Source organism: Spinacia oleracea, chromosome 5, assembly GCF_020520425.1.
Source record: "Spinacia oleracea cultivar Varoflay chromosome 5, BTI_SOV_V1, whole genome shotgun sequence".
In the NCBI taxonomy this organism is placed as follows: Eukaryota; Viridiplantae; Streptophyta; class Magnoliopsida; order Caryophyllales; family Amaranthaceae; genus Spinacia; species Spinacia oleracea.
The window spans coordinates 106,469,665-106,492,642 of NC_079491.1; the positions used below are offsets into that span (position 1 = coordinate 106,469,665).

The 22,978-nt window shown below is 37.6% G+C and overlaps 1 long non-coding RNA gene across 1 annotated transcript; it reads left to right on the forward strand.

The window, feature by feature from the left end:
- The first annotated feature begins 2,509 nt into the window (after positions 1-2,509).
- LOC130461915 (uncharacterized) lies at positions 2,510-7,284 on the forward strand. The gene is made up of 3 exons (XR_008921941.1): positions 2,510-2,780; positions 3,307-3,609; positions 7,029-7,284. It is a non-coding gene; the product is annotated as an uncharacterized lncRNA (long non-coding RNA).
- The last annotated feature ends 15,694 nt before the right edge of the window (positions 7,285-22,978 follow it).

The following is a 22,978-nucleotide window of genomic DNA, read 5'->3' on the forward strand; positions in this document are numbered from 1 at the left end:
AAAAGACAACTTTGGAAGTTTCCCAGTCCATAATTCGTATGGAGTCTTTTCAACAGCTTTTGACGGAGCACGATTCAGTGTGAGTGCTGCAGTTTGCAACGCATGTCCCCAGAACTGTAAAGGAAGTTTGGCCTGACCCATCATTGACCTGACCATATCGAGTAAGGTCCTGTTTCTCCGTTCCGACACTCCATTCCATTGAGGTGTCCCCGGAGCAGTCAATTCAGAAAGAATACCGCATTCTTTTAGATGGTCATCAAACTCGTGGCTAAGATATTCACCTCCTCGATCCGATCTTAGAGCTTTGATTTTCTTGCCATGTTGATTCTCTACTTCATTTTGAAATTCTCGGAATTTCTCAAACGATTCAGACTTGTGCTTCATTAAGTAAATATAGCCATATCTACTGAAGTCGTCCGTAAACGTTATGAAATAGCTGAACTCACCTCTAGCTTTCGTACTCATAGGCCCACATACGTCCGTATGTATTAGCCCTAGTAGTTCGCTTGCTCTTTCTCCCACCTTTGAGAAAGGTTGCTTTGTCATTTTGCCAAGTAAACAAGATTCGCATTGATCAATCTTCTCTATGTCGAATGATTCTAGAATCCCTTTCTGTTGAAGTAATTCCATGCGCTTTATGTTTATATGGCCTAATCGACAATGCCACAGAAATGTGAGATTCGAATCACCAGTTTTAGCCCTTTTGGTATTTATGTTATAAATGTGTTTGCTTGTATCTAGCACGTAAAGACCGTTTTCTTGTTGTGCTGAACCATAAAACATTCTTATTCAAAGCAAAAGAACAACTATTGTCTTTAAATTGAAAACTAAAACCTTTAGAATCCAAACTTGAAACGGAAATGATGTTTCTGGTTATACTAGGAACATAGTAACAGTTTTCTAGTTCCAAAACAAACCCACTAGGCAAAGAAATAAAATAAGATCCTACGGCTAATGCAGCAATCCGTGCTCCATTTCCCACGCGTAGATCCATCTCACCTTTATCAAGCTTTCTACTTCTCCTTAGTCCATGTGGATTGGAACATAAGTGTGAGCCACAACCAGTATCTAATACCCAAGAAGTAGAATTAGCTAGATTACAATGTATAACATACATACCTGAAGGAGAAGCAACGTTTCCGTCCTTCTTCTCTTCCTTTAGTTTGGGGCAATCTCGCCTGTAATGACCAATTTCATTACAATTGATGCATTGCGATGTGGAAGGAGAAGCATTCCTCTTCATCTTGCTCTTAGAAGGCGCCAGATGCCCTCCGGGAGTGGACGAAGATGCAGCCTTGCTTTTCTTCCCCTTGCCTATTTTCTTGAATTTAGTGCACCTCACATTCAAAGGGTCTTGATTGAACTTGAGGATTTTCTTGCATTTCATGAGTAATTCCACAAGTTCAGAGAATGTGCTCTCTTTCTGATGAAAGAGATAGTGCATCTTAAAACCCTCATAATCCTTATGAAGAGAATTCATCACTAGTGCAATAGCTACCGACTCTTTGATGGAACCACCAAGTCTCTCAATTGTGAAAAATAATCCAGACATCATATCCACATGAGACCGAATTGATGTGTTTTTGTCCATCTTGACAGAGTAGATGCGCCTTTGTGCCTCCAGAAGCTCGACTTCTAGGCACGATTTGCGTGGGGTTATGAGCTTGAGATTGCTCATCGAATTAGCCAATTCGTCAACCCCATTGCCACCAGTTTGGCACAAGGGTCGAAAACCCGCACACGTATCCTCGAGGCTACTTAGGAGAGATTGAGGTTCAAAAGTAATGAACCTCCCTCTCCAACTCTCAGGGATAGACTTAAGGATGAACTCCGTGACAAGGTACTTGTGAAGTGCCCAACTTCTGTACCTTTCAGGAGTCATCGCGCATCATAGCTAGGGAAAGGTTGTTCAATGATATAATGTATGCCATTAACTTTCAAAACTTCGACAAGTTTCCCTTTCCATTCAAGAAAATTAGTCAAGTCTAACTCGACATCCAGAATTTCAGATGATATGATTGTTGTTATGTTTGCGACCATTTTGATAACTACAATCGAAAAGAATTTGCAATAAATAACCATTCATACAATTCAATAACTTTGAAATAAAAGCAAAACATGCAATCATTAAAGCTATTAAAACATTTCATTCATGCAAAAAGCAAAAACATGGTCCGAAATGAATGAAACGATTCCAAGACCCCAAAAGTCCTAAATCCTTAAGCAGCTTTAGCATGTCTTAAGTATTTTAAGATTTTAGGTAAGCAAAACCTATTGCGAGTAACCTCCAAATTACTCTTGCACTAGAGGAAAAATCGTCATGTGCTTCCCTTCAAGTGCGGCTCATTTAGTAAATTGGCAGCACTTGAGAGCACTAAAAAAAATAAAAAATTAATGCATTTTCACAAGTGCGGGCTCATTTTAGAAAATTGGCAGCACTTGAGTTCAAGTGCGGGCTTTAAACTCAAGTGCCGGCTCACAAATGAGCAGCACAAAAGTTCTCTGCAAATAGAGGAACATTAGATATTTATTTTCATTTTCTCGGTCCTCCTCTTCACCTTCTCTGCTTCTTCTTTTGCTTCAACCATCGTCATCGTCGCTGCTGCTTCTGCCATCGCCATCGCCGGCGTTGCTTCTTCCATCGCCGCTTCTGAGATGAAGAATGTAGTCTCAAGGTTATTCCATATTGTTGGCCCCCATCAACCCACACAACCAGAAGCTTCGAGTTGCCCTAATTTGAAGAAATCGTTCAACGATGCTGCTTAATTCAAGTTTCCCAGGTAATTCAATTTTCGTTTTAGTTTAATTTCGATTTACAATTCAAGTTCATATAAGTTTAGAAGACCAGAACAATCTAAATTAAGTAAATTGGAGAAGATAATGGCGTAAATTAAGATAATGAGCCGTTAGGGTTTAAGGGATTTAGGGTTTTTCCTTTTATCTTTACACCTTTTTCTCTGCAATTTTCCCTTTGTCAAATTCTAGAGGAAGGCTGCTAGGGTTATCAATTTGGGGTTCCCATATTTCGTCCAATATATATATGCTACCCACTACTATCCATGTTCTGTTTTTACTAATCTGGAGATTTATATATATTAACCATCTCTCAATTAATTCAATTATTCAATTCTTTGATTCCCTCTTATCAAATCTTCGTTGTAATTTCCGAATTCTTTGATTTTGTCCCCTTTAACTTAGGAATTTGGTTGGTTTTAATTAGTGGGTATATAAGAAATTTTGAATCTTTAGTTAATTTTGATCTGGGTTTTTTGAGATTGATTGATTTTGCATCTCAAATTTCAACAGGATGAGTTTCTCTGATTCTTTTTCATCGTTTGCACCTTTCTCTAATGGGTTAGATTCAATGGGAGAATTCTAAGGAGAGCTCTGCAATCAGCATTGGTACTACAGGGCCTTCTATGGTGCAGCAACCTAGGGCTCCTGATCAATATGATGTTCATAGGATGGCGGCGAATGGTAATGGTGTTATGGATGTTATGAGAGGGAATTCGAGGCCGGTTTTTTTGAAAACAAAGCTCTGTACCAAGTTTGAAACAACAGGGCTCTGTCCTTTTGGGGACAATTGCCATTTTGCTCATGGGCATGCAGGTATGTATCATGACAAACTTGTAGTAATTGTCTCAATAAAACCCTATTACTATACTAATTTATGATGTTCTTGTTACAATTTGTTGTTTTCAATATGTTGTTGAGAATTGGTATCTGTCATTTGCTCTTGATCAATTGTTGATGATATGTTAAATGTGTTTGAATCATAGATGTCTCATATGGTAAGAAGGTGGAGTGTTGGGTTATCAGGATCTCTGTGGGGTTTATCTTGTGCAAATTAGGTCAATTGTTTCCTTTGGTATTCCTCTATGGAGCTAAGACAGACTTATGAGAATGGCATTGGATAGTTTTTGTTATTTATTTTCATTAGTCCTGCTTGCCTAACTAAAGAACATGTCAGGGACCTTAGGGTCGATTATTGATTCGGTTACCAGTGATTATACTCAGGGGCGGATCCAGAAAATTTGAAATGGGGGTCCAAAATAAATAGTATCAATCACGTACACAAATAACATACTCCTATTCAAAATTATTAGTTCATTCTTAAGGGGGAAAATACAAAGCAAAGTATGGAGTACTAACTAATACGAAGTACCCAAAAAAATTACAAATATTCTCGATAATTTTTACATAATTTGAAATTGGTTTATGATATCACTACTCCGTATAAACTAACTTAGAGAACGACATCTTAGTCTATATCACTACTCCTATGTAACTATAGTTCCTCTTCTTGAAAGAATGGTAACATTTTCGTTTGTGAATGTTTTTAAATAATTGCTGCCTACCTCTTTTTAGTAATGAGTTGGCATTGTAATACGTCATTTACCTTCATATGGTGTTGTAATAATTCCATTGTTTGTAACGGCCTAATGTGAAGCTGCTTGTTGCCCAATGGTTACCTTAGTGCTTTTGGATTTTTTTTTTTTTAAGAAGCTTATATCCATGATGTCTGTATGGGAAATGCACTCAAGTCTGTTTCTAATGTGCACGGAGTTGTAATTTAGTTATCTTCCTCCTTAATAATAACTTTGATGGTGTTTTTACTGGAGAAGAAGGGGCACCTGGGAGTAATGTGAAGAAGGGCCTGACTGACTTTGTCATTACATGAGTAAAGTTTGCAACTTTTCAAGAATGGATGAAGTAGAAACTAGAAACCCCAACATCAAAATTTTATTGAGCTTAAACTTTTCAGTAGGCACAAAAGCAACAACGAATTTGGTATCCAGAAGTTATCTACGTTTACACACTCAAGTATGCACCTAAATTAATAAATTATACGAAGTAATTACAGAATACAGAAATAAGAATCTAGTATTTCGTATTACATTATATCAAATGAGCCAAATTCCCTATAAAAAAATGACCCACATTACAAAATGAAATGCTAATATTCATATTTAAAAATCTGTAGCTAGTTGATGATTGATTAATGGTAAAGTTAACAAATGGTGATATGGCGGAGGGGACAATAAGAGATTCAGAGAGGAGTGTGTGAGTCATTTAATCCAAATTTGGATTTATTAATATCCACCCTTCGCAACCAAAAAAGTACTCATATAAATTGGCTTTTTATGGGAGAAAGTCAACGAGGATTGAGAAAAGAGAGAGGGGGTAAACCGTAAATGAACATAAGAAAAAAAAAGTACTTTGTACAAAGTTAAAATAACTTTCTCTATACATGCTTGGAAAGTTGGGCATTTGTTTACATACACATGACATAGTTTTCTACAATGGGGGTCCAAATATAAGTTAAAATTTGATTTATATTTAAATGGGCCTAAAGAACTGCATTTTATTGTTCAAGAATGGGGGTCCAAGGGGACCCTTTCAGGTGTATGTAAATCCGCCCCTGATTATACTTACTTGCTCATGAGCAAAATTACAATTTCCCATTTTAGGAACAACATAAAAGGTAAGAAATTTATGATTTGAGAAACATTTTAGAGACACTTAGTCTGTGGTCCGATTCGGAACTAGTAAGTCATAAGTAATGTACCTTTTATGCCAGGAGTTTTTAGCGGGTTAATTGGTGAATCATTCAATCATTATCTATTGATTGTGGAAGTAGAATTTTTTTGTCAATCAATGATTACAATTCAAGTACATTAGTTGAAAGTTGGGGCCGAAATAAGCCATTTTAGTCAAAATGTGACCGATAATGAACTAACGAGGCTTAAATGTGCACAACATCACCAAAATGGGTGAGAATAAGTCTTTGAAACATAAAACATAGTGTATCAAACATGGAAAGACTTTAAAATACTCATTTAAGTTCATTAGTTGAAAGTTGGGATCGAAATTAGCCATTTTAGTCAAAATGTGACCAATAATGAACTAACGAGGCTTAAATGTGCATAACTTCACCAAAATGGTGAGAATGAGTCTTTTAAACATAAAACTAGGTGTATTAAACATGCAAAGACTTTAAAATACTCATTTAAGTTCATTAGTTGAAAGTTAGAATCGAAATTAGCCATTTCAGTCAAAACGTGACCGATAATGAATTAATGAGGCTTAAATGTGCATAACATCACCAAAATGGGTGGGAATGAGTCTTTGAAACATAAAACTAAGTGTATTAAACATGGAAAGACTTTAAAATACTCATTTAAGTTCATTAGTTGAAAGTTGGGACCGAAATTAACCATTTTAGTCAAAATGTGATCGATAATGAACTAACGAGGCTTAAATGTGCATAACATCACCAAAATGGGTGGGAATGAGCCCTTGAAACATAAAACATAGTGTATCAAACATGGAAATACTTTAAAATACTCATTTAAGTTCATTAGGTGAAAGTTGGGACCGAAATTAGTTATTTTAGTCAAAATGTGACCGATAATGAACTAACGAGACTTAAATGTGCATAACTTCACCAAAAAGGGTGAGAATGAGTATTTTAAACATAAAACTAAGTGTATTAAACATGGAAAGACTTAAAATACTCACTTAAGTTAATTAGATGAAACTTGGGACCGGAATTAGCCATTTTAGTCAAAATGTGATCGATAATGAACTAACGAGGCTTACATGTGCATAACTTCACCAAAATGAGTGAGAATGAGTATTTGAAACATAAAACTAAGTGTATCAAACATGGAAAGACTTTAAAATACTCATTTAAGTTCATTAATTGAAAGTTGGGATCGAAATTAGCCATTTTAGTCAAAATATGACCGATAATGAACTACGAGGCTTAAATGTGCATAACTTCACTAAATGGGTGAGAATGAGTCTATGAAACATAAAACTAAGTGTATTAAATATGGAAGGACTTTAAAATACTCATTTAAGTTCATTAGATGAAATTTGGGACCGAAATTAACCAATTTTGTTTATTATACGGTTCATTATTTCTTTGTTATGAACAAATTAAGTCTTAATTTATTGTACGATTCAATGTTTATAATATAACTAAAGTGTATATATATTTTTTGATGGTCGATCTTTTTAAGGTATTCAATAATCCGAGGAAGCGGCCTTTCACCTTTGAGGAGATAGATGAAGTACGAGGAAATAGATGAAGTTTGAGGAGATAGATGGAGTTCGAGGGAGTGGCATTTCACCAGTGGTTGTCTTTGATATTTTCTTGTACTGAATCTTAAATTATGGATGCTAGTTTTTCATATGAGTTAATGTAATCGACTTTTATATTTACAATTATATACTATTTAATTTAATTATCTATATAATTGGATACTTTTTATGTGACGTATGGAGGTTAATCAGTGGCTTGGTCCAATTATAATATGTAGCAGGAAAATCGGTAATACAACAAATCTAGATCAAGTGCGGCTCATTTATAGGCCAAGTGCGGCTCATTTATAAACCAAGTGTGGCTCATTTGTATATCAAGTGCGGCTCATTTTTATGCTTGTGCTGCCCATTTCTATGTCAAGTGCGGGCTCTTTTTCAAATTTGGCAGCACCAAATATGTCAAGTGCGGGCTCATTTTCAAAATTGGCAGCACCAAATATGTCAAGTGCGGGCTCATTTTCAAAATTGGCAGGACCAAATATGTCAAGTGCGGGCTCATATTCTATAATTGGCAGCACAAAATATGTCAAGTGCGGGCTCATTTTTCAAATTGGCAGCACTTGAGAAACATCAAGTGCGGGCAGGCCATGTGCTGCACATGTAAAAGCCCGCACTAAACCCCTTAAAATGAGCCCGCACTTGAGGTTTTTTCTTCTAGTGTTGGTTAATAAATTAATGCCATAATTTATCCCATTGCCACAACTTAATGCCATTGTTGTTTGAGTTATAACCTCAATCAACGTGCTCCTTTAGTACGTCTTACCATCTAAGTCAACTAAAATAGCACCTCGCTTTAGCGTAAACCTACTATCTTAGATCCCTAGATTTTTGTAAGTGTTGATTTGGAAGGCAATTTTTAAAACTCAATATTACTTGGACCTAGTTGTTTCTATGTTGGTTCGATTATTTAGTGAACTTAAAACTAATCGATTCATAGGAAACAACCTGTTCATGCAAAGCATACATACATTCATACATTCACGCATAATATATATATTAAATTGCATAAATAATTGGTGATTTAGTATGGCCCAAAACTTCTTGTCTTGAAGCATCCAATCTTCATCACCTCCTTGTTAGCTTGGCATCGTCTTGAATCTTCGTTCAAATGCTAACTTAAAGTTCTAAACTTAGAAATACTTGAAAATAATAAATTACATCAAAATTTCCATGGTACGCAGACCATATTTAAAACTTTACATTCAAAGATAGAACGGTGCGCAGACCGTATTTAACTATCCTAAATTTGGCCATACTAGTCACTTGGAGTACCTGCATTGCATAAAATATATATTCTACGCATTCACCCATTCGTATGCTAAAACGAATGGCCTATGTTAATATGTAAGTATTTACGTGAATTAATTAAAATTCACGTTCACATAAACGCGTCCTAAAAGATTAATCAATTTCCAAATTATTAATCCTTAGACTTTATTCTAATTAAAATTGAATTTAATTAAAATAATGCGACCTACGAAATAATTAAAATAATTATTTCATTTTAATTTCATTTAGTGGCTCCCACTCAAACCAATAATTATTCCGGATAATTAATTATGAAATATTAAATTAAAACTCGCGGCCCGGCCCAAGCAAATAAAATATTAAATTAAATATCCCGTTAGCCCAAATTAATGCAAATAAGTCAAGCCCAACAAAAAAAAATTGTCATGTGCTTACTTGGGCTAGGCTTGCGCCCAGCCCATTAGCATTGCGTGGCCTACGATGCACACGAGCATAGCCCGCAGCCATCGCAGCCGTCGCATGGCCTACGAGGCATGCGAGCATAGCCCGCACCCATCGCACGCCAGCGCACGCGTACCCGCAGCATCGCTGCTGCCCTACGTGCCTTGCTCGACTCGTCGTAGCGCATCGCTGCACCATCGCAAGGGCTTGCGCCCAGCAATGCGCGCAACACACGCTCTTGACCTCTCGCCCAGCGCGCGCGGCACGCAGCGTGCATGCTGCTGCCCGCGTTGCTGCGACTCGATTGCGCACGGTATCTCGCATGGCTCGTCGAGCCACACGCCCACCACACACATGTGTTCGTGTTTTTGGTTCGTGATACGGACCAACTTAATTAAAATTAAATTTAATTTCACGAACTTGCATTAATTTTATTTTTCAAAAAAGTTACGATTTTTATTTTTGAAAAACAACGATTTTTAACGATTCAATAAACTTTAACGATAATCCAATTTTGTAAAATTATTAAATCAAGGGCTAACAATATTCAAACTTTTAAGAACGAACGAATCAACATTTAAAGTTTGAACTTTTAATTAATAAAATCCGAAACTTTATATCGTTCATAAACAATTAAATTTCAGATTATTAATAATTTGGTTTAAGTGCGATTAAAATTAACGAAACCATTCAAAATTTTAATCCAATAATTTTTAAAATTAGCCACTGACCCATGAAATTATATCCCCTTCCCCAATTAACCGAATTTTTAATCCAAAATTAATTAAAATTCAATTAGGGTTGTAAATTTTACGAATTGGGGAAAGGAAAAATTAGGGTTTATGCTTATCGGAAAACTCTGAAATTTTTACCATAGATCAAGCAATTCCGAGTAGTTTAGGTCGACCTTTTAATTGAATTACTGTCCGACACATTTAATTTTTAATAAAAATTAACAAAAACGCCCAAAAACTGATGCTTCGAGGCCTGTTTTCGCAATTCTATTCGCATGAGTTGATCTTAGAAAATCGTTTTCCATCAGATTAGGTTTTTAAAAATCGAAAAAGCGAATATTTTTTATTTCGGAACTGCCAATTTCGCAATTAATCCCATAATTCGAAAAAATTCCGAAAAATCAACAAAAAATCCAAAAATTTCGACAATGCAAAAACAATAATAATCATGCTAATTCATGCTTTGAATACATAAGGCTCTTGATACCACTGTAGGGGAATACAGTTAAACATAATAACATGTGCGGAACAATCCCCAAAGCCAGGAAACATGTATAAAGCACAGATTAAGCAAACTTACATTCGAAGCGTGTTTTCCACAATAATCCGTCAACGAACACGAACAAAGAACTCCACTTGTCGTTCCTCTACTTGGTTCACCGACACGATCAGATCCGTCTTGATTATCGTAGCTTAGACAATTGATAAAGAGATTTCCTTTTTGGGATGAACACATTATGGAGGCACAAAGAGAATTAGGGTTCTCTGTTTTTTCCTAGGGTTGTGTGTAATCTGAATTGTGATTGCAGTTAGTTGGGAATTAGGTCATAAGGTTATTTACATAACCTTACTAACCGACCAAGCCATAAGGAAAGGCCGGCTAGCAAGCCCGCGCAGCATCACACGGACACGCACAGCGAGCTGGGCCGTGGGCCGCGCTGCTGCTGCTGTGTCGTGGTCTTGGCCCGCGCGCGCACACAGCTGCTCGGCCATGGGCCAGCGCTGTTGTGTCGCCTTGCTTGCTTGCCTAGGGCGCGCGCCCATGGGCCTTGAGTGCTTCGCGCCCATCCGCGTTTAATATATTTCCGATATATTATTTATCGTTTCGTATACGACGAATCACCGTCGTACGATACGATTTATTCGTTTCGCCTAGCTTACGAATATTCGCGATACGATATACGATTCCGATGCAAGGTCGTATCGTATAATACGTTTCCAACTTAAATCCCGAAAAGCTATTAAATGAATTTCCGATTCATTTAATCCGGTGATCTGTTACGTGTCATTGGTGTGACCTTGTAGGTTTAGTCAAGAGTAAGTTGTGAGTTCAATATCCATTAGAACTCACTGATCGGAAACATTGCTCCAGCTAGCTGTTCCGATCACTTGATCTCACTGAATTAATTGTTCGCAATTAATCTGAACCTTGGTATTAGACTTAATGCACCTTGGGTGAAGGACATATTTCCTTCAAGAACTTCAAGAAATCAGGCAAGAATAAGGGCAAGAAGGGTAAGGGCAAGGCTGCGCCCTCATCCAAGTCCAACGACACCAGTTCTGGTAAACAGAAGAGGGTGACTCGTTCTCCTGCCGACTCTGAATGCTTCTACTCCAAGAAGAAGGGGCCATGGAAGAGGGATTGCTTGAAGGGAAAGGAAGATGAGAAGAACGGGAACATTGCTTCTCCTTCAGGTATGTATGTTATACATTGTAATCTTGCTAATTCTACTTCTTGGGTATTAGATACTGGTTGTGGCTCACACTTATGTTCCAATTCGCAGGGACTAAGGAGAAGTAGAAAGCTTGATAAAAGGCGAGATGGATCTACGTGTGGGAAATGGAGCACGGATTGCTGCATTAGCCGTTGGATCTTATTTTATTTTTTTGCCTAGTGGTTTTGTTTTGGAACTAGAAAACTGTTACTATGTTCCTAGTATCACCAGAAACATTATGTCCGTTTCAAGTTTGGATTCTAAAGGTTTTAGTTTTCAACTTAAAAACAATAGTTGTTCTTTTTCTTTGAATGGAATGTTTTATGGTTCAGTACAACAAGAAAATTGTCTATATGTGCTAGATACGAGCAAACACATTTATAACATAAATACCAAAAGGGCTAAAACTGGTGATTTGGATCTCACATTTCTGTGGCATTGTCGATTAGGCCATATAAACACAAAGCGCATGGAATTACTTCAAGGGAAGGGAATTCTAGAATCATTCGACTTAGAGAAGATTGATCAATGCGAATCTTGTTTACTTGGCAAATTGACAAAGCAACCTTTCTCAAAGGTGTTGCATGTTAAACAATAAAATAATAATGTTGCTATAATAATATAGTTAGAATTGACTTATCTCGATGATGCGAACAATTAGATGAACAAATAATGAACAATTGTTGCGCCGTGGGATACCACTGTCCTAAAAGATGATTCCGCACTACCTCCTGGTGCAGTAGAACAAAAGCGGTCGCCCTCCAGGATTAACACAACTCCGAATTTGTGTGCACTCACAAACCCGAATGGAGTCAGAATATTTGTCCAAAAACCGAGAGCAATTCAAGAGAGAAAGCATGTGATTGATTTTCTGGAATGGTGTATATTATGGATGCTATTTGGGAAGATACAAAGTTTGATTAAATAATCAAACTTTAGGAAAAGCAAGAGACCAAAACGGGCAGAATAATAAAGATTTTAACGGCCACCATTAAGGCTAATTAAACCAACGGTTACGTAATCAATACAGATTCCCGTAACAATGTTTTAACCAAAATTTCCCGGTACCAAAAAAGAATATGTAAGACCCACAAAACCCACCCATGCCCGCGGATCGCATGCCCAAGAGCCCAGGCCCACAACTCGTGGCCCAAGCCCGACCCGGACGACGCGCGTGTGAGTTACACTCACAACCCAATATATAAGCAAGGAGGAAATGAGGAATTCTTTCAATGTGGGACAATAAACAATATTCATATATTTACACTCTTTTCTTTTGCATTCCCCAACAAGAACTTCCAACAATCCCCCACAGGTTCGAAGATGTGAAAAAGAAAGAAAGAGATTGGTTTTGGACAAAACATAACAATTGAATAGGTGTCAATGTCTTTCAACTTGAATTAACACATAGTGACATTTGAGCTATGAAATCTTTCCTACCAAGTGACATTCGTATTGAACTTGATAGGGAGTTAGAAACCCGTCACTCAAAGCACGCAACTGAATATGTATGATATTCCGACTCCGCGAATAAAAGTGACTCCTTATACTGGCCATACATCCGACCTGGATATGCTCATAGGTGCTCTAGAGAATAGCCCATATCAAAATTCTCATAGGAAGGGGCCACACTTCCACACCTACGTAGGTGAATCCCATCAAGTGTGAGCTACCTTCACACCACCAAAAATATGGATATGGGTTCATTAAGAGCCGTATACTCAACCTCTTTCTAATTGTAGCAAGCACATAATAACATCTAGGGGATGGACAAAAATAAAAATTTTGTGATTCCAAATTATATCATAATGTCGTCCTTTGAACTCTGAGAGTAGGAGTTCATTACTTTACAATTCATCCAATTGGCCTCACGCCCATCCCTTCCAATGTTTCCAAAACTAGTTTTCATTATAGGCCTTTCGTTTACGGATCCGGTTTATTCATTTCAGAAACACAGTCTAAAGATTTACGCAATAGACAACATATATTTGAAGACCTTATGCCTCAAACGTATGTGTCATTCTTCCATAATGTGCATGGTTATTTGCAACAACAGTTGCAACTGAAGGAGCTGGCATCCCCCATAGTGGAATATCTGCAAGCAAATCCCTCAACCATTTTGCCTCTTAACCTGCCAACTCAATAGCAATAAATTAATATTTTATATTAGTCGTAACAGTTAATTAGTACAAGATTGCTTGCAAGATTTCCAAGATACAGCTCCACCCCCCTAGGGTGAATACATAACCACTGTTGGAGTGAACTTTATAATTTACAGATACCACATAGGGATCACATAATCCCTCCAACACTCCTGGAAATTCGAAGTAGTGCAAACTCCAATCCATGGTACCGAAATGGTACCTGAAGCAATCACCTTATAGCATCCCAATAATCATTACTTGGGCCATGCTTGTACCTGCTCAATTCACTTCACAGAATAATCAATGTCAAGAGCAGTGTAGTTCATATAACACTACCAACAATATTAGCATTTTCGGATTGACAAACTAGATCACTTTTATCTTTAAGTGGATGTTTGCATCAAAAAGAGTCCTAACTTGATCGACATTAAATGAGAAAAACATTTTAAGCAAATTTTTCAGCTTAGTGAGACAGCTTAGTGCCTCATCCATGTGGTTTATCATTTTAAAATACTGAATTTAGAAATTCTTTTTTCTCATTTATTCGATCCAAGTTAGTGTCAAACATATTATATCATCCACATAAAGACATACGATCACTCAACCAAGGGAATCATGCTTAGAATAAACACAAGAGTCACCTTTAATGACATGAAAAGCATTACCAGACATAGTCTTGTCAAACTTGTAATTCATCATTAAGAAGCTTGCTTAAGTTCTTCAACGTACGACTTAACCAACTTACTGACCTTGTTCTCTTGACATCTTAGATTCAGTCCTATGAGCTCAGCTTCATAGTGTAAAGTGAATTATACTTATGCTTTGCATCTTCTCTTAACATTACATAATATCACCTAGTAAAATCAAATTTACTAGTAATGATATGATTGTCCCAACTGCAAAGCAACAACAAATCAAGAGTAAGTGATCACCGCATTATACTATTACAAACACATTAGCACAATATTTTGAGGGTACTTTCTCAAAACTATCAATAATAGTATGCTAGAATCCAAGAACCACATCAAGTGTATATTAGGTAATTGAGAATTACCAAACATTCTCCATGAATAAGATTAAATGTGCATGGATCAACTCATTAGCCTTACCAAGCCATCAAAGTATCATATAATTGACCTCGAACCTTTATCTTGGCTTAAGACATTGGAAACATTAGTCTTACCAACATCATTATAGAGTGTGAAAGGCAACAACATATGATTACCTCAATCCATATTGGCACATTCAAAGATAATAGATTAGAATATACACATGCAATAAATCTCAAACATTATTAGCCAAGAAAAGGAGTAGTATCCAGTAAGACTTCACATACCACTATGTACTTAGATGCTTGTAACAATCATTTGGTAGCTTCACAAACATATATGTACTCACCATAACCAAGTTTGCAACTAACTTATTAGTTATTCTCAAAACACTAGCTCACCCCCACATTTCACAACTATTTATCAAAGGTAAAAATTATGCATAAACAGGGGCACAAGTAAAACATATATGAATAATATAAAATATGCATATATTATAAAGCTATTTAAGACTTCCTTACTATCGTGCCTGGTGGATATACTACCATCACAACACATGTTCGCCAAGTAGTATATGAGCAATCCCACATTCCCACTTTAGTATTGCTAGCATCGCATAAAAGTAGTTATGTCAACTAGAGTACGTCTAACACACATGCAAAATCTTACTAGTGATCAATTTCTCATCACAACTTATTCATTAGTGTTCAAGTTTTAACCTCAACCCCCACATTCCCTGTTAGGGTATTAAATAAAATACCTAACATGAGACACTATGAGAAGGTACATAACTAAAAAATATAAATAAGTTAAACTTGACAATATTAAAGATAAGGAGCTTCCCCATGTATCGCCAATATTTCACAACGGGTTAGTCGAGTTACATTACCCATCTCAACTATAAATCTCAGACATATACAACCCATCAAAGCCTCGTGCTTCAAGTGCTACCGCGACTCTTGCAATCATTTTCTATGTAAATACAATACAAAGAGACAACACCAATAATCCAGAATAATAATTAAGCACTTAAAACAAATTGTAAATAATTCAAATAGATTCTAAAAATTAATAATTAACCAACTAAGCCACTTTATTTTTAGGAACCACTTCTCCAGCAATTATCACAGTTATGGAATGAAACAATTAGCCATCAATCCAATTTAAGTAACCGTCTCAATCATTGTATCTTGTTTGGGTCGAATATGTATCTTGTTTGGGTCGAATATTAGCCGTATATGCCTTTATAAAGGTGAGGCAACATCAACGTACACCCTTAGAAAGTAGGAACGTATAAACGACAATTGTACCTGCAAAACTTCTTACTAGATTGAGGCTAATCAATTCACAACTGTATCAACAAAGTTGGTGTCAAACCTTAGAGATGCCTATGCCAAAAAACAACTCCTGGCACGACAACTTATATCCGCGAGGCACACTCACCTTGACCACTAGTTAAATAGATTTTTCCACCTGGGACTCTAGTTCTCAAGCATCAGGACAGCTAATTAGTTCTTTAGCAAGAAGATACCTGCCCATCCTCTCCTTATAATAATAAAGACCTTCCATAATCCAGGATAACACCTAAACAAAGGTGTGGCTCCCACATGATGAGAGGTCTTGGCCGATCATCTGCGAGAAGTGTAGCAATTTTCTGTACATATTCCAACATCTGATAATCAGGAACCACGACAAATTTATCGGCAATAATAATGATACTAGTGTCGTAATTATAAACACTAGGCGACAATCGCATTAGAGTATTATACTTTTAAGAATAATAAAATAATAAAAAATTCTTGAATACACATCAAATATTTATACAACAAATTAAATAGCTAATACGGAGTATTTATCAAAGGTCGATGGTTGCTCATCCAACAAAATAATATCCAAAGGGCCGATTACATCAAAAGAGACAAAATAAAAGTTAGAAAACATCTCTTCATTTACCACGGTGACAAGGAATACAAAAACCTTATCTCTTCATCTAGCCCAAGTAACAAACCAGTGCATTCAAAGTATTAGGCAACATACGGCTATAATTTCTCCATTTCAAAAAGAAATACGGAGTATGTAAATTAGCGCAATTCAAGAAACAACTACAGAAGATCACAGTTGCATTGTCGCTAGTAACGGAAAGAGCTGCAATTTATACTGGCACAAAAATAGGATAAAATCAAGCAACTAAAATGTTAATCCAGTCCTTACGAAAATAAATTTCATAATTCACGGTTCACCATATTTTCTTTCACAAATACAAACAACAAAATATGCGATGACATTAATACTAGTAGAAATTCAGAAAACTCCCCTTGATAATAGCAATCTGATTTCAAGGCCAAGGAATATCAACAAAAATTTCGTGTTTCCCGATTTCGTATATTTTCATATCGTCGTATAAGTCCGACCAATTAAAGAGATCAACATCTATAACAACATCAAAAACATACGCAACATATATCAATCGTCTTTTAGATTGTTGCATATTAAACAATAAAATAATAATGTTGCTATAATAATATAGTTAGAATTGACTTATCTCGATGATGCGAACAATTGGATGAACAAATAATGAACAATTGTTGCGCCATGGGATACCACTGTCCTAAAAGACGATTCCGCACTACGTCCTGGTGCAGTAGAACAAAAGCGGTCACCCTCCAGGATTAACACAACTCCGAATTTGTGTGCACTCCGAATTTGCGGCCCACGACAAGCGCACATCCCATGTGCGGTGCTGCGTGCGCGCGCGCCCTTGGCTGAGCCTGGCCTTGCGCTGGGCCTGGTCGAGGCGTGCGTTGCTGCGTGCGGCTCGCTGGGCGATGGCCTGGCTTCGTGCTGGGCCTTCGTCTAGCGGGCCTCGGCCGATGCTAATTCGTACGATACGCTTCCGATTAAATTCCTGATTCCGGAATTCATTTCCGATACGAACAACATTTAATATTTCCGATTCCGGAATTAATTTCCGTTTCGAACAAATATTTAATATTTCCGTTTCCGGAATTATTTTCCGATTCCGATAATATTTCCGATTCTGACAATATTTCCGTTTCCGGCAATATTTCCGATTCCGGCAATATTTCCATTTCCATTAATATTTTCCGAGACGTACCATGTTTCCGTTTCCGGCAACATCTACGACTTGGATAATATTTATATTTCCGATACGATCCATATTTCCGTTTCCGGCAATATCATCGTTTTCGGAGTATTCATTTCTTGCCTGTGACGATCTCAACTCCCACTGAAACCAAGATCCGTCGATTCCGAATATCCATAGATGGAGTATTTAATGCCATTAAATACTTGATCCGTTTACGTAATATTTGTGTGACCCTACGGGTTCAGTCAAGAGTAAGCTGTGGATTAATATCATTAATTCCACTTGAACTGAAGCGGCCTCTAGCTAGGCATTCAGCTCACTTGATCTCACTGAATTATTAACTTGTTAATTAATACTGAACCGCATTTATTAGACTTAACATAGAATGCATACTTGGACCAAGGGCATTATTTCCTTCAGTCTCCCACTTGTCCTTAGGGACAAGTGTGCATTTCCTAATTCCTTTGTCGCTCGATGCTTGCTCTTGAAGATAAGGTAAGAGTTGTCATCCTTATTATGTCCAGAGGTGTTCCTCGGTTTCAGAGTTCAACTGATCAAATAAACAGATAATCATAGCCTATGATTCATCCGAGCACGGCCATGCATTTCACAGTTTCTAGCTCTCCGAGTGGCCTTGTACAACTTTTAAGCATCACATCCCGATTTATGGGAGGACAATCCCAATCTTGCGATCTTGAGATTAGAATTCGTTTGATAGGTGATTACCTGAGCGTTGCCTTTATAGCCTCCTTTTACGGTGCGACGGTTGGTCAACGTCAAAGCAACCAGTTCTCAAACAAGTAATCTCAAAGCACTCAGGTATTGAGGATTTAGTGTCTAATAATTTTAATGAAATTTACTTATCACAGATTTTCATCTCTTACAGTAAAGTTTCATAGGTCTTGTCCGATACTAGTCTTCCCAAAGTAAGTATCTATGCAAATGATTATGACATTTCCATGTCCACATAGTTCAAGAAACAGAACTACTAGTCATCTTGCATTCTAATCGTCTAACGTTTTCTATGCGTCCAATTTTATAGAAAACTTCGACTAGGGACCATTTTCAACCTTTGACATTCAAGTTCACTTGATAGACATTTCTTAGTCACAGAACTGGTCCTGACAGTCTATCTTGAATATATCGTCAAATTGAAGGGACTCATCATTTAATAAACCACTAATTAAATGGAAAAATGAATTCTTTTCATTTGTTGTGAATGATTAACCAATAATGTTTTACAAAGATTTAAACTCTAAAACTTTAAAACATTAAACAGGGACATCAAAGCCATTCTCCAATATGCTTGATTCCCATAGCTGCAGTGTGCGAGTTGTGCTTCGCCTGCGGCAGAGGTTTAGTTAATGGATCTGATATGTTGTCATCAGTTCCAATCTTGTTTATCTCGACTTCTTTTCTTTCAACGAACTCTCGTAGAAGGTGAAATCTACGAAGTACATGCTTGACTCTCTGGTGGTGTCTAGGCTCCTTTGCCTGTGCAATAGCTCCGTTATTATCACAATACAGGGCTATTGGTCCTTTAATGGAGGGGACTACACCAAGTTCACCTATGAACTTCCTTAGCCATATAGCTTCCTTTGCTGCTTCATGTGCAGCAATGTACTCCGCTTCAGTTGTAGAATCCGCAATGGTGCTTTGCTTAGCACTTTTCCAGTTTACTGCACCTCCGTTGAGGCAGAAGACAAACCCAGACTGTGATCTAAAATCATCTTTGTCGGTTTGGAAACTTGCGTCCGTATAGCCTTTAACAATTAATTCATCATCTCCACCATAGACCAGGAAGTCATCTTTGTGCCTTTTCAGGTACTTCAGAATATTCTTGGCAGCAGTCCAATGCGCCTCTCCTGGGTCTGACTGGTATCTGCTCGTAGCACTGAGTGTGTACGCAACATCTGGGCGTGTACATATCATAGCATACATTATTGAACCAATCAATGATGCATATGGAATCCCATTCATTCGTCTACGCTCATCAAGTGTTTTTGGGCACTGAGTCTTGCTTAGAGTCATTCCATGAGACATGGGTAGGTAGCCTCGCTTGGAGTCCGCCATCTTGAACCTATCAAGCACCTTATTGATATAAGTGCTTTGACTAAGTCCAATCATCTTTTTAGATCTATCTCTGTAAATCTTGATGCCCAATATGTACTGTGCTTCTCCTAGATCCTTCATCGAAAAACATTTCCCAAGCCAAATCTTGACAGAGTTCAACATAGGAATGTCATTTCCGATAAGCAATATGTCGTCGACATATAATACTAGGAAAGCAATTTTGCTCCCACTGACCTTCTTGTATACACAAGATTCGTCCGCGTTCTTGATGAAACCAAAGTCACTGACTGCTTCATCAAAACGTATATTCCAGCTCCTGGATGCCTGCTTCAATCCGTAGATTGACTTCTTTAGCTTGCATACCTTTTTAGCATTCTTTGGATCCTCAAAACCTTCAGGCTGTGTCATAAACACAGTTTCTGTTAAAACGCCGTTTAAGAAAGCAGTTTTGACATCCATCTGCCATATTTCGTAATCGTAATATGCAGCGATTGCTAACATTATTCGAATAGACTTTAGCATTGCAACTGGTGAAAAGGTTTCATCGTAATCCACACCGTGGACTTGCCTGTAACCTTTTGCGACCAATCTAGCTTTGAAAACTTCAAGTTTCCCATCCTTGTCCTTTTTCAGTTTGAAAACCCATTTGCTTCCAATGGCTTGGTAGCCATCTGGCAAATCGACCAAATCCCATACTTGGTTTTCAGACATGGAGTCTAATTCAGATTGCATGGCTTCTTGCCACTGCTTGGAGCTAGGGCTCGTCATAGCTTGTTTGTAAGTCGCAGGTTCATCACTTTCAAGTAATAGAACGTCATAGCTCTCGTTCGTCAAAATACCTAAGTACCTTTCCGGTTGAGATCTATATCTTTGCGATCTACGCGGGGTAACATTTCTAGATTGACCATGATTCTCACCAGATTCTTCTAAAGATCTCTGAGTTTCATCCTGAATGTCATCTTGAGCATTCTCTAGAGTTTGTTGTTCGACTCGAATTTCTTCGAGGTCTACTTTTCTCCCACTTGTCATTTTGGAAATGTGATCCTTCTCCAAAAAGACACCATCTCGAGCAACAAACACTTTGTTCTCAGATGTATTGTAGAAGTAATACCCCTTTGTTTCCTTTGGATAGCCCACAAGGATACATTTGTCAGATTTTGGATGAAGTTTGTCTGAAATTAATCGTTTAACGTATACTTCACATCCCCAAATCTTAAGAAAAGACACATTTGGAGGCTTTCCAAACCATAATTCGTATGGAGTCTTTTCGACAGCTTTAGACGGAGCTCTATTTATAGTGAGTGCAGCTGTATTTAGTGCATGTCCCCAAAATTCTAATGGAAGTTCGGCCTGACCCATCATTGACCTGACCATGTCTAGCAAGGTTCTGTTCCTCCGTTCTGACACACCGTTCCATTGTGGTGTTCCAGGAGGAGTCAATTCTGATAGAATTCCACATTCTTTCAGATGGTCATCAAATTCATAGCTCAGATATTCACCGCCTCTATCAGACCGCAGTGCCTTAATCTTCTTGCCTAATTGATTCTCTACTTCACTCTGAAATTCCTTGAATTTGTCAAAGGATTCAGACTTATGCTTCATTAGGTAGACATAACCATACCTACTGAAGTCATCAGTGAAAGTGATAAAGTAGCTGAAACCACCTCTAGCATTTGTACTCATTGGTCCACATACATCTGTATGGATTAAACCCAATAGTTCATTTGCTCTTTCTCCAACTTTAGAGAAAGGTTGCTTTGTCATTTTGCCAAGTAAACATGATTCGCATTTACCATAATCCTCTAAGTCAAATGGCTCTAGAATTCCTTCCCTTTGAAGTCTTTCTAAGCGTTTCAAGTTTATATGGCCTAATCGACAATGCCACAGATAGGTGAGATCTGAATCATCCTTTTTGGCCTTTTTGGTATTTATGTTATATACTTGTTTGTCGTGATCTAATAAATAAAGTCCATTGACTAATCTAGCAGATCCATAAAACATCTCTTTAAAATAAAACGAACAACTATTGTCTTTTATTAAAAAGGAAAATCCCTTAGCATCTAAGCAAGAAACTGAAATGATGTTTTTAGTAAGACTTGGAACATGGAAACATTCTTCCAGTTCCAAAACTAGCCCGGAGGGCAACGACAAATAGTAAGTTCCTACGGCTAATGCAGCAATCCGTGCTCCATTTCCCACTCGTAGGTCGACTTCACCCTTGCTTAACTTTCTACTTCTTCTTAGTCCCTGTGGATTGGAACATAAGTGTGAGCCACAACCTGTATCTAATACCCAAGAAGTTGAATTAGCAAGTATACAGTCTATAACGAAAATACCTGAAGATGGAACGACTGTTCCGTTCTTCTGATCTTCCTTTAGCTTCAAGCAATCTCTCTTCCAATGCCCCTTCTTCTTGCAGTAGAAGCATTCGGATTCAGAAGTGGGTTGACTGACCTTCCTCTTTGCAGATTTGGCGCCAGTTTGCTTAGTTGGGCTGGCCTTGTTGCCACCTTTCTTAGCATTCCTCTTCTTTCCAGATTTCTTGAACTTGCCCCCACGCACCATAAGCACATCCTGCTTATCACTTTTGAGCATCTTTTCAGCGGTCTTCAGCATACCGTGAAGCTCAGTGAGCGTTTTGTCCAGACTATTCATACTGTAGTTCAGTTTGAACTGATCATACCCGCTATGAAGAGAATGTGGGATGGTGTCTATAGCCATTTCCTGAGAAAATTTGTGATCCAGCCGACTCATATTCTCAATGAGTCCAATCATTTTGAGAACATGTGGACTTACGGGCTCGCCTTTCTTAAGCTTGGTCTCAAGAATTTGCCTATGAGTCTCGAATCTTTCGACTCGAGCCAGATCTTGGAACATGTTCTTCAACTCACTGATGATTGTGAAAGCATCTGAGTTGATGAACGTTTTCTGCAGATCCGCACTCATGGTGGCGAGCATTAGACATTTCACATCCTTGTTGGCATCAATCCAACGATTGAGGGCTGCCTGAGTGACCCCGTCGCCTGCAGCTTCGGGCATCGCCTCATCCAGGACATACTCCTTTTCTTCCTGCATAAGAACTATTTGCAAGTTCCTTTGCCAGTCAAGGAAGTTTTTCCCGTTCAACTTCTACTTTTCGAGAATTGATCGAATGTTGAATGAATTGTTGTTTGCCATATTAAAAACTACAATTGAAAAGAATAAACAAATAAATAACCATTCACAGTTTCTCTTAATAAACTTAAATTCTAGCATACATGCATAATTCAATGTTTATTAAGCATTTTATTCAAGTTATGTGTTCCGGCAGGTGTGAATAAAATGATTCCAAGATCCTAAAATCATTGAAGAACTAAGC